Source organism: Primulina huaijiensis, chromosome 15 (assembly GCF_012295235.1).
Source record: "Primulina huaijiensis isolate GDHJ02 chromosome 15, ASM1229523v2, whole genome shotgun sequence".
Lineage (NCBI taxonomy): Eukaryota > Viridiplantae > Streptophyta > Magnoliopsida > Lamiales > Gesneriaceae > Primulina > Primulina huaijiensis.
The window spans coordinates 17,079,915-17,088,523 of record NC_133320.1 but is presented as its reverse complement, the minus strand read 5'-3'; positions in this window follow the sequence as shown (position 1 = coordinate 17,088,523).

Below are 8,609 nucleotides of genomic sequence, written 5' to 3'. Positions count from 1 at the left end.
TTTTTGTTCTTCAATGGTTGGAGAAAACACTCACTTCTCAAAGAAAAATCCTCATATTTTTCTAGTGCAAAATATGAGGGGATCTACCTAGTTGGTGGTGGGCTTTATTTTAGAGCAAGGAGTGCTCTTTGGAAGCTTGTAGAAGTTCTTGCCATACAAGAGCTAAGGTGTTTACACCTTAGTTGGAGCCATCATCAACCTCAAGAGGTTGATAGGTATTTTTCTAAACACACTATGTATGACATTTTGTTGTTTTTGTATTTGCTACACATTAAATCAAGGTGGCCGAAAATTTCTTATGAAAAATAAAAATTTTAAACTTCCGTTGCGCTTTCGGTCACAGTAACCGATCCCCTTTCAAGTGGTATCCGAGCTAAGGTTACAATTTTGGTGTAGCAAATATATAATATTATGTTGAGGTCCATTTCTAACCGTATGAGACAATCAAAACAATTTTTCGAAGGCCGGTTTTTGGGGCGGCCCATTTCGGGCAGCAAGGGGCTGCCCGAACGCCCCACTTTTAAAATTAAAAAAAAAATATTTTTGTTGCCGGAATCCGGCGACGGAGCTCCGGCGATGGCGATGACGACTAGGGTTTCCAAAAGTGTTTTGGATTATCAAAGTGTCAAGGGCCTTGAGTTGTTGGGCCATTGGATGGCTAACATATTTGTGAATTTTGAATGGGCCAAAATGTTTTTGGTGAAAAATAAGTTTTTGGGCCCTTAAATTTAAAATTACAAAAGTTGCAAACATTTTCTCATAAAATAAATAATTGAAGTTGGACTTTAATTATTTATAGTAAATTGTGATTTACAAGAAATTCGGTTATAAATAAATTAATTTGAAAGTAGACAAAGGTGTTTGCATACTTTGTTAATTTAGTTTATAATCGTGGCGGTTAGTGATTGGATCAAGATATATAATATTGGATCAATTAATTATTGTGATAATTAATTGATGGTGTATGATATGTGATATTATGCATGAAGGATGATCAAAAGCCCAAGCCCAATTTGCTAGGTGTATGCTAGGATATTTTGTGTTGAATGATTGTAATAATTATCAAATTTATAAAGTGGGCTTGGTTTATGGCCCGTTCCCACCCCATGAGATGTATCCCTATTTGCCATGGATATTTATTTGTAAATATTAGTATAGTGGATGATCAAGATTGGAAGATGGTGGCCATGATGATTATGAAGATCGAAGACATGTAAATATTGGAAGCTAATGTAATAGTTGCATTTGCATCCCGTGCATTTCCCTAGGATTGGACCTAGGCCCGTGTTTAGCTCACACGGGCCATTAGTGTTGGGGCGATTGATCATCCTTATTTTGTTTACTGTTTATAATATATGCATGATATGTTATAAATAATGAGTATGTGCGTTATTATTATGATAATAACAAAGTTGCATGAATCCGGCAAACATACGATCAAACATGGCGAGCTTTTAAATAAAATTAATGATGAGACCTTTCAAAATTAAAAACCCTCATTTTGAATAAGATTCAAAATTAATATCAAGCCCGAAAAGGGGAATTATAAATTTGTTTATAATTTCCATGTCTTCCATCGACAATGGGTGCATGATGAACGCTACCCGTGCTCGGGGCTCGGCTCATATTATTGGGGGGGCCTTGGGTGCCGGAAAGCTGTGACATCCATTGACATGGTGATGTGAACTACGTGGAACTCCCATGATTTCGGCTCATATTATTGAGGGAACTCATGGCGACCGTCCATTAAGGTTCAATATCGATGGGTTAGGCTTGACACGTGAAGATGAACGACGTCATATTATTGGGTCCTAATCAAACGTGAGACAAAAGTTTACGTAGAGGGTTGCATGGAGATGCAATTGGAAACTACCTTTTAGGAATTGTGATTGGCTGATATTATTCGGGATCATAATTCGCTAGTTGGACCTTACGTACCTACTGAGGAAAGGAGTTTCCCGTTTTCACTAGAGGGTAGTGAAAGATGTCAAAACAGTGGGAGCGAATATTTATAAAGTAAAAGTCCATACTTTATATCTTACTAAATATTTTGAAATAGTCATCAACATTTATCTGTTTTCACTTTTCAGTACAAATTGACAATGTCTTCGATTCGCAATCCGATATCTGCAATACTCGACAAACACATGTTAACCGGACCTAATTACCTCACTTGGCTAAGAAACCTAAAAATCGTCTTGAATTCGGAAAGGATAGCATATACACTTACTGAGTCGCCCCCTGTTGAGGCTCCGACTGACTGCACTCCTGAGGAATTGCAGACTTACAAGGAATGGTGTGACCATGACTTGAAAGCCAGGTGTTATATGCTGACTTCTATGAATGATGAGCTGCAGAGGCGTTTTGAGGATGCAAAGAGTGCTGCTGACATTCATTTGCATCTCAAGGAGCTCTTTGGTGAGCAGACACGGCCTCTTAGGCATGCAACCGTCAAGGAGCTGATCACTTTGCGCATGCGAGATGGGGCCTCGGTCCATGAGCATGGCCTAAAGATGATTGGGCTCGTGGACAAGCTCGTTGGCATGGATCTGATTTTGCCTTCGGAGTTGACCACTGACGTGTTACTCTTATCACTGCCTAGCTCATTTGATCCTTTTTTGGTGAATTTCAACATGAACAAGCTAGAGCCGACCTTTGAGGAGTTGGTGAATATGCTTGTTACGTTTGAATCAACCATCAAGAAAGAGAAGCCGGTTCTTTATGTGAGTTCTTCATATGGTACGAAGATTGATCCACATGGAAACGGAAAGAAGAGTTCTTTCCAACGTCCCAAGAAGAACGTGCCCTTGATGAGGCAATCTCCGAATCCCGTTGTGGCAGCCACACCAGTTAAGGCTGACAAGACGGCTGATGTATGTCATCACTGCAAGAAGCCTGGACATTGGAGGCGTAACTGCTGGGAATATCTCGCCCAGAAGGGTTCTGGAAATGGTATGTTCTTTATCAAAGTAAACATTTCAATTAACTCTACTTCTTGAGTATTAGATATCAGCTGTGGCTCACATCTCTGTAATGAGTTGCAGGTGATGAAAAGAAGTAGGAGGCTCAGGGAAGGTGAGACCTTCTTGAGGATGGGCAATGGGGCAAGAGTTGCTGCCAAGGCTTGGAAGATGTTTACTTATTGTTGAACGATAATTTTAAGTTAATTTTTAAGAGATGTTTTGTTTGTACCTGATTTGGTAAGAAAACATTGTTTCCATTTCTATGTTGATAAAGATGGATATTCTTGTTTATTTGGCAAAGGTGTTTGCAATATTTACAAGAATGAATGTTTGATTGGTACTGGTGAACTTGAAGACGATCTCTATAACTTAAAATTGAAAGATATTCCACTAAATGTCCATTTAAAGGCAGACACCATATGAGATATGGATGGGTAAGTCTCCCAAATATTCTTGTCTTAGAATATGGGGGCCCTGCTTATGTGAAGCAGGTAGTGGGAGATAAAATTGGATTGTTGATCCATTTTATGTAACTTTGTGGGATATCCAAGGAATTAAGTTGGATATTGTTTCTATCATCCCCAAGAAACAAAGGTGTTTGTTTCTAAGAATGCAACCTTTTTGGAAAAGGAATTTCTATTGGATAGAAAAGGGGAGATGATAGAACTCGAAGAGGTTCGAGAGACACCCACAATTGTAGAACCCACACCCGAAGAGCCAAGAGAGGAGATACAAGCTCCTAGAAGATACGAGAGAGTCTCGAGACCACCTATGAGGTATGGTCTGCTTCTTGAAGAGGGCCATGATGAGCCTATCCATGGATGTGATCCAAGGACCTTCAAGGAAACGTTATCTGATGCCGATTCATCCAAGTGGCTTGAAGCAATGGAATCTGAGATGAATTCCATGCATTCGAACCAAGTGTGGGATCTTATGGATCCACCTGAGGGAACGGTTCCCATAGGGACTTGGGCCGGATGGGAAGGTATTGACCTTCAAAGAGCGATTGGTAGCAAAAGGATATACTCAAAGACAAGGAGTTGACTTTGAGGAAACCTTTTCTCCAATTTCAATGTTCAAGTCTATAAGGATATTGCTAGCCATGGCTTCATGGTATGACCATGAGATATGGCAAATGGATGTCAAGACAGTCTTTCTTAATAGGGATTTTAAGAAAGTGATTTACATGTCTCAACCTGAAAGGTTTACATCTATCGGAAGTGAGCATATGGTATGCAAACTTCAGAGATCTATTTATGGTCTAAAGCAGGCATCTAGGAGTTGGAACCTCATATTCGATAATACAATCAAAGAGTTTGGTTTTACTAAGAATCCTGAGGAACCCTGTGTGTATAAGAAGGTCAGTGGGAGTGTGGTGACATTCCTTGTGCTTTATGTTGATGACATTCTACTCATTGGGAATGATGTAGGAATGTTGCAATCAACTAAGATATGGTTAGCGAGTAAGTTCTCGATGCAGGACTTGGGTGAAGCATCTTTTGTATTGGGAATACAGATCTATAGAGATAGTTCAAGAAGATTGCTTGGTCTCACCCAGTCCACATACATGATACCATCGTGAAGCGGTTCTCGATGGATGAGTCCTAGAGAGGACATCTACCAATGTGTCATGGCGTGTCCCTATCCATGTCTATGTCTCCCAAGACTGATGCAGAGATAGCGGCGATGACGAGCATTCCTTATGCATCTGCGATTGGTAGCATCATGTATGGGATGATATCTACACGTCCTGACGTGGTTTTAGCACTAAGTGTAGTGTATAGATATCAATCGAACCCTGGTCTTCCACACTTGAAAACTGTGAAAGACATCCTCAAGTAATTGAGAAGGACCAGTAAGTTGTTATTGGTCTATGGGGTGGAGAACTGAAATTGGAAGGCTATACCGACTCTAGCTTCCAAAGCGATATCGATGACTCAAAGTCAACCTCTAGGTTCGTATTCATGCTCATTGGTGCTGCTGTCTCTTGGAAGAGTTCCAAGCGAGACAGTACTGCGGATTCCACCACTGAGGCCGAATACATTGCTGCATCGGATGCAGCAAAGGAGGCTGTTTGGATAAGGAATTTCGTCCAAGCGTTGGACGTCATTCCTAATGGAGTTGCTCCTATCCCGGTGTTTTGTGAAACACGGGAGCCATAGCTCAGGCAAAGGAGCCAAGGTCTCATCAGAAATCCAAACAAGTATTGAGAAAGTACCACATCCTCGGAGAGATTGTGGAAAGAGAAGTGTCTATCGACTAAGTCGGCTCCGCAGATAATGTTGCTGATCCACTAGCTAAGCCTTTACCTGAACCATTATTCGAGATGCATCGCGAATCAATTGGTTTGAAGTATATGGGTAGTTGGCTCTAGTGCAAGTGGGAGATTGTTAGAGTAGGTGCACGTCGAGCCAAGTGTTGGCCGAGTGTTCACAATGAAACTCTATGTATAAGCAATCTTTATTTTAATAATATTTGAAATTATTGTTTTGGCACATCTTTATCTGTATACCCATGCTAGTTGCATAGATAAAGCCCTTGAATATACAAATAGTAGAAAGAATATGAGATGCTCATATGATGAGTATCATGAAACTCATATTTGGAATACTGTATATTCTAAACGGTTCCTAGTCGATTCAGCCGCCGCTAAGAAGGATATAGGCCGCTCGAGCTTGAGACTAGTATCTGCGATGTGAGTACCATGTTTCATTGGTAGGGGACATTGTGATGTCCGAGCATGCAGATAGGTGCTCCTGGTAGAGTGCACTGAACAACCCTCCATTAAAGGACTTTCCAAGTGGTTCTCACTTATCGAGTGGAAAAGTCCTAGTTTATGGTTGTACACCATTAGTCCTTATGACCCGGGACAACATTGAGACTCTATGTGCTAGAATTACACTTTGACTTGTTTACCGACTCTCATGGGGTCATCAGGTGGCAAGGTTGGGTGTTCTGTCGAAACATATAGGAGTCGATGCATTGTAGTCGGGGATTCACCGCTTACCTACGGGTATGGATATCCTATGTGTTTTTCATGTATATGTAGTTTGAAATCTCTGATCAGAGTATGGTGGTAATTATGAAAGGGGTTTCATAGATTACACCATCGATGCAACTACGACATGACACATAGTATCGATTCATTGACAACTCTCGATATACCAATGGTTGTCGAATCGGTCGGGATATATGAGTTGAAGGGACCGTACTGTACGCTAACCATAATTGAATGGTTCTTGCAGGCACTATCATTTGATACCTAGGGAATCATGTAAGCGATGCTGCTAGGCGTTTAACATGATTGGTTGGGTACTATCAGACTTGAGTTCTGACGTTCTTTTTATCAAGGAGTTGATAATTAAGAATGGAGCAATTGGGGTATGCTCGTATAAGGACATGTTTAGTCCGAATCACATGGAGATGTGAACCCACGGCTAGTTGTATCAGTGAACCATTGAGGGCCACACAAGTACTAGCTTTCTAGATCCCGTTGAGAAGTAAAATAGTTCAATGTGTTGAACGGCTTATAAATGAGTTTATAAGCGTAAGAAAAAATAGAAGTATGACTTCTATGAGAGAAATGTAATTTTAATTTATGAATGTGTTCTTAAATTAAAAGTTGGCCAAATAAATAATGTATTTGAAAATTGTGATTTTCATAAACATTATTATGGACTAAATTAAATTAATTCAAGTGTTGAATTAATTAATCACTAGTGGACCTAGTAGAGTCCAAATAATTAAATTAATTCAAGGGTTGAATTGATTAAATAATATTGAGTCTTGTAGAGCTCAATTTAAATAAATTATTTAAACTAGTGGACTTGAGTAAATTCAAGTAATTTTTAATTAGTCTCAAATATGTTTGAGATAATTAAATTAAGTCCATGGATTTTTAATTGTTAAAAATCAAATAAGATTTGCATGCATGGGAGGTGAAAGGTTGGGAGACAACTTTTTGTATAACCAAGGCTTGGCATGCAACTTTTTTACTTTAACTTTTCCCACAACCAAAAAAATGTCTCTCCTTCTCTCCTAGCATGAATAGTGGCCGAAAATACTATTCATTCTCTCCATTTTTTTTGTTCTTCAATGGTTGGAGAAAACACTCACTTCTCAAAGAAAAATCCTCATATTTTTCTAGTGCAAAATATGAGGGAATCTACCTAGTTGATGGTGGGCTTTATTTTAGAGTAAGGAGTGCTCTTTGGAAGCTTGTAGAAGTACTTGCCATACAAGAGCTAAGGTGTTTACACCTTAGTTGGAGCCATCATCACCCTCAAGAGGTTGATAGGTATTTTTCTAAACACACTATGTATGACATTTTGTTTTTCTTGTATTTGCTACACATGAAATCTAGGTGGCCGAAAATCTCTTATGAAAAATAAAATTTTAAACTTCCGTTGCGCTTCCGGTCACCGTAACCGATCCCCTTTCATATCTGACATCAACTCAATGTTGAACTCAATCTCTCGGACTGGTAAAAATCCTGGAATTTCATCTAGAAATACATCTGAAAATTCACTAACAATTGGAATAACTACCAATTTAGGTACTGACTTTGAAATATCAATTGCATACACCAAGAAACATTCTGCTCCGTTCTGCAACAAACGAGTCATAGACAAAACAGATATCAAAGGAATCTTTGCTCGAGAACCCTTACCATAGAACGTCCAGTGATCTGTCAAATCAGGCCTAAATTTAACAATCTTCTGAAAACAATCTACAGTAGCCCTGTATCTTGTCAGCATGTCAATGCCAACTATGCAGTCAAAATCAGACATCTCCAACACAATACAATCAAGTTCAATGACATTATCCTCATAACAAAATTCACAACCATTTATCATTTCAGCTGACTTCATCACTTTGCCCAGTGGAGTAGAAATAAATAATGTAGATGATAATGGCATAGAATGCAACGAATGCAATGTGACAAAGTGCTCAACTATGAAAGTATGTGATGCACCGATATCCATCAAAACATAAGCAGGATAACCTGAGAGAAAACAATTACCTGCAATGACATTATCTGGAGTATTATGTGCCTCATCCTCAGTGAGTGCAAAAACTCGGGCCTGTTGTCTAGGTCGCTGTCCTACCCTGTGGCTACCACTCTGTTTGTTCTGATCAGACCGGTCTGACTGCTGATAAGAATGAACTGTAGGGGTCTGGCGGTTCTGGTGAGGTGTCTGTCTCGATGATCCCCCACTCTGAGATATACCACCATAAATAATGGTTCCAAAAAAATTAAATATTTAAACGTACACCTAATATAATATAGTTCCACTATAGAAAATATCGAATTCATCGATATTTTATATATGATACCTATGATTATATATATAACTATATAAATATATAATTTTATAAAGTAAATGTTAAATTAAATCATTATATTTCATTTAGAACAACCGGAAGAGCCACGCTATTGCCTAAATGAAATATATGATTTAATAAGTTAGTTGCGGGAAAGTAAAAGTTAGTTGTAAAAAGTAAAAGTTAGTTGCGATAAAATAAATGTTAGATGCGGAAAGTAAAAGTTAGTTGCGATAAAGTAACTGTTAGATTGTTAGATGTTAGTATTAAATCATAATATTTCATTTAGAACAACCGGCAGAGCCACGCTATCGTCTAAAT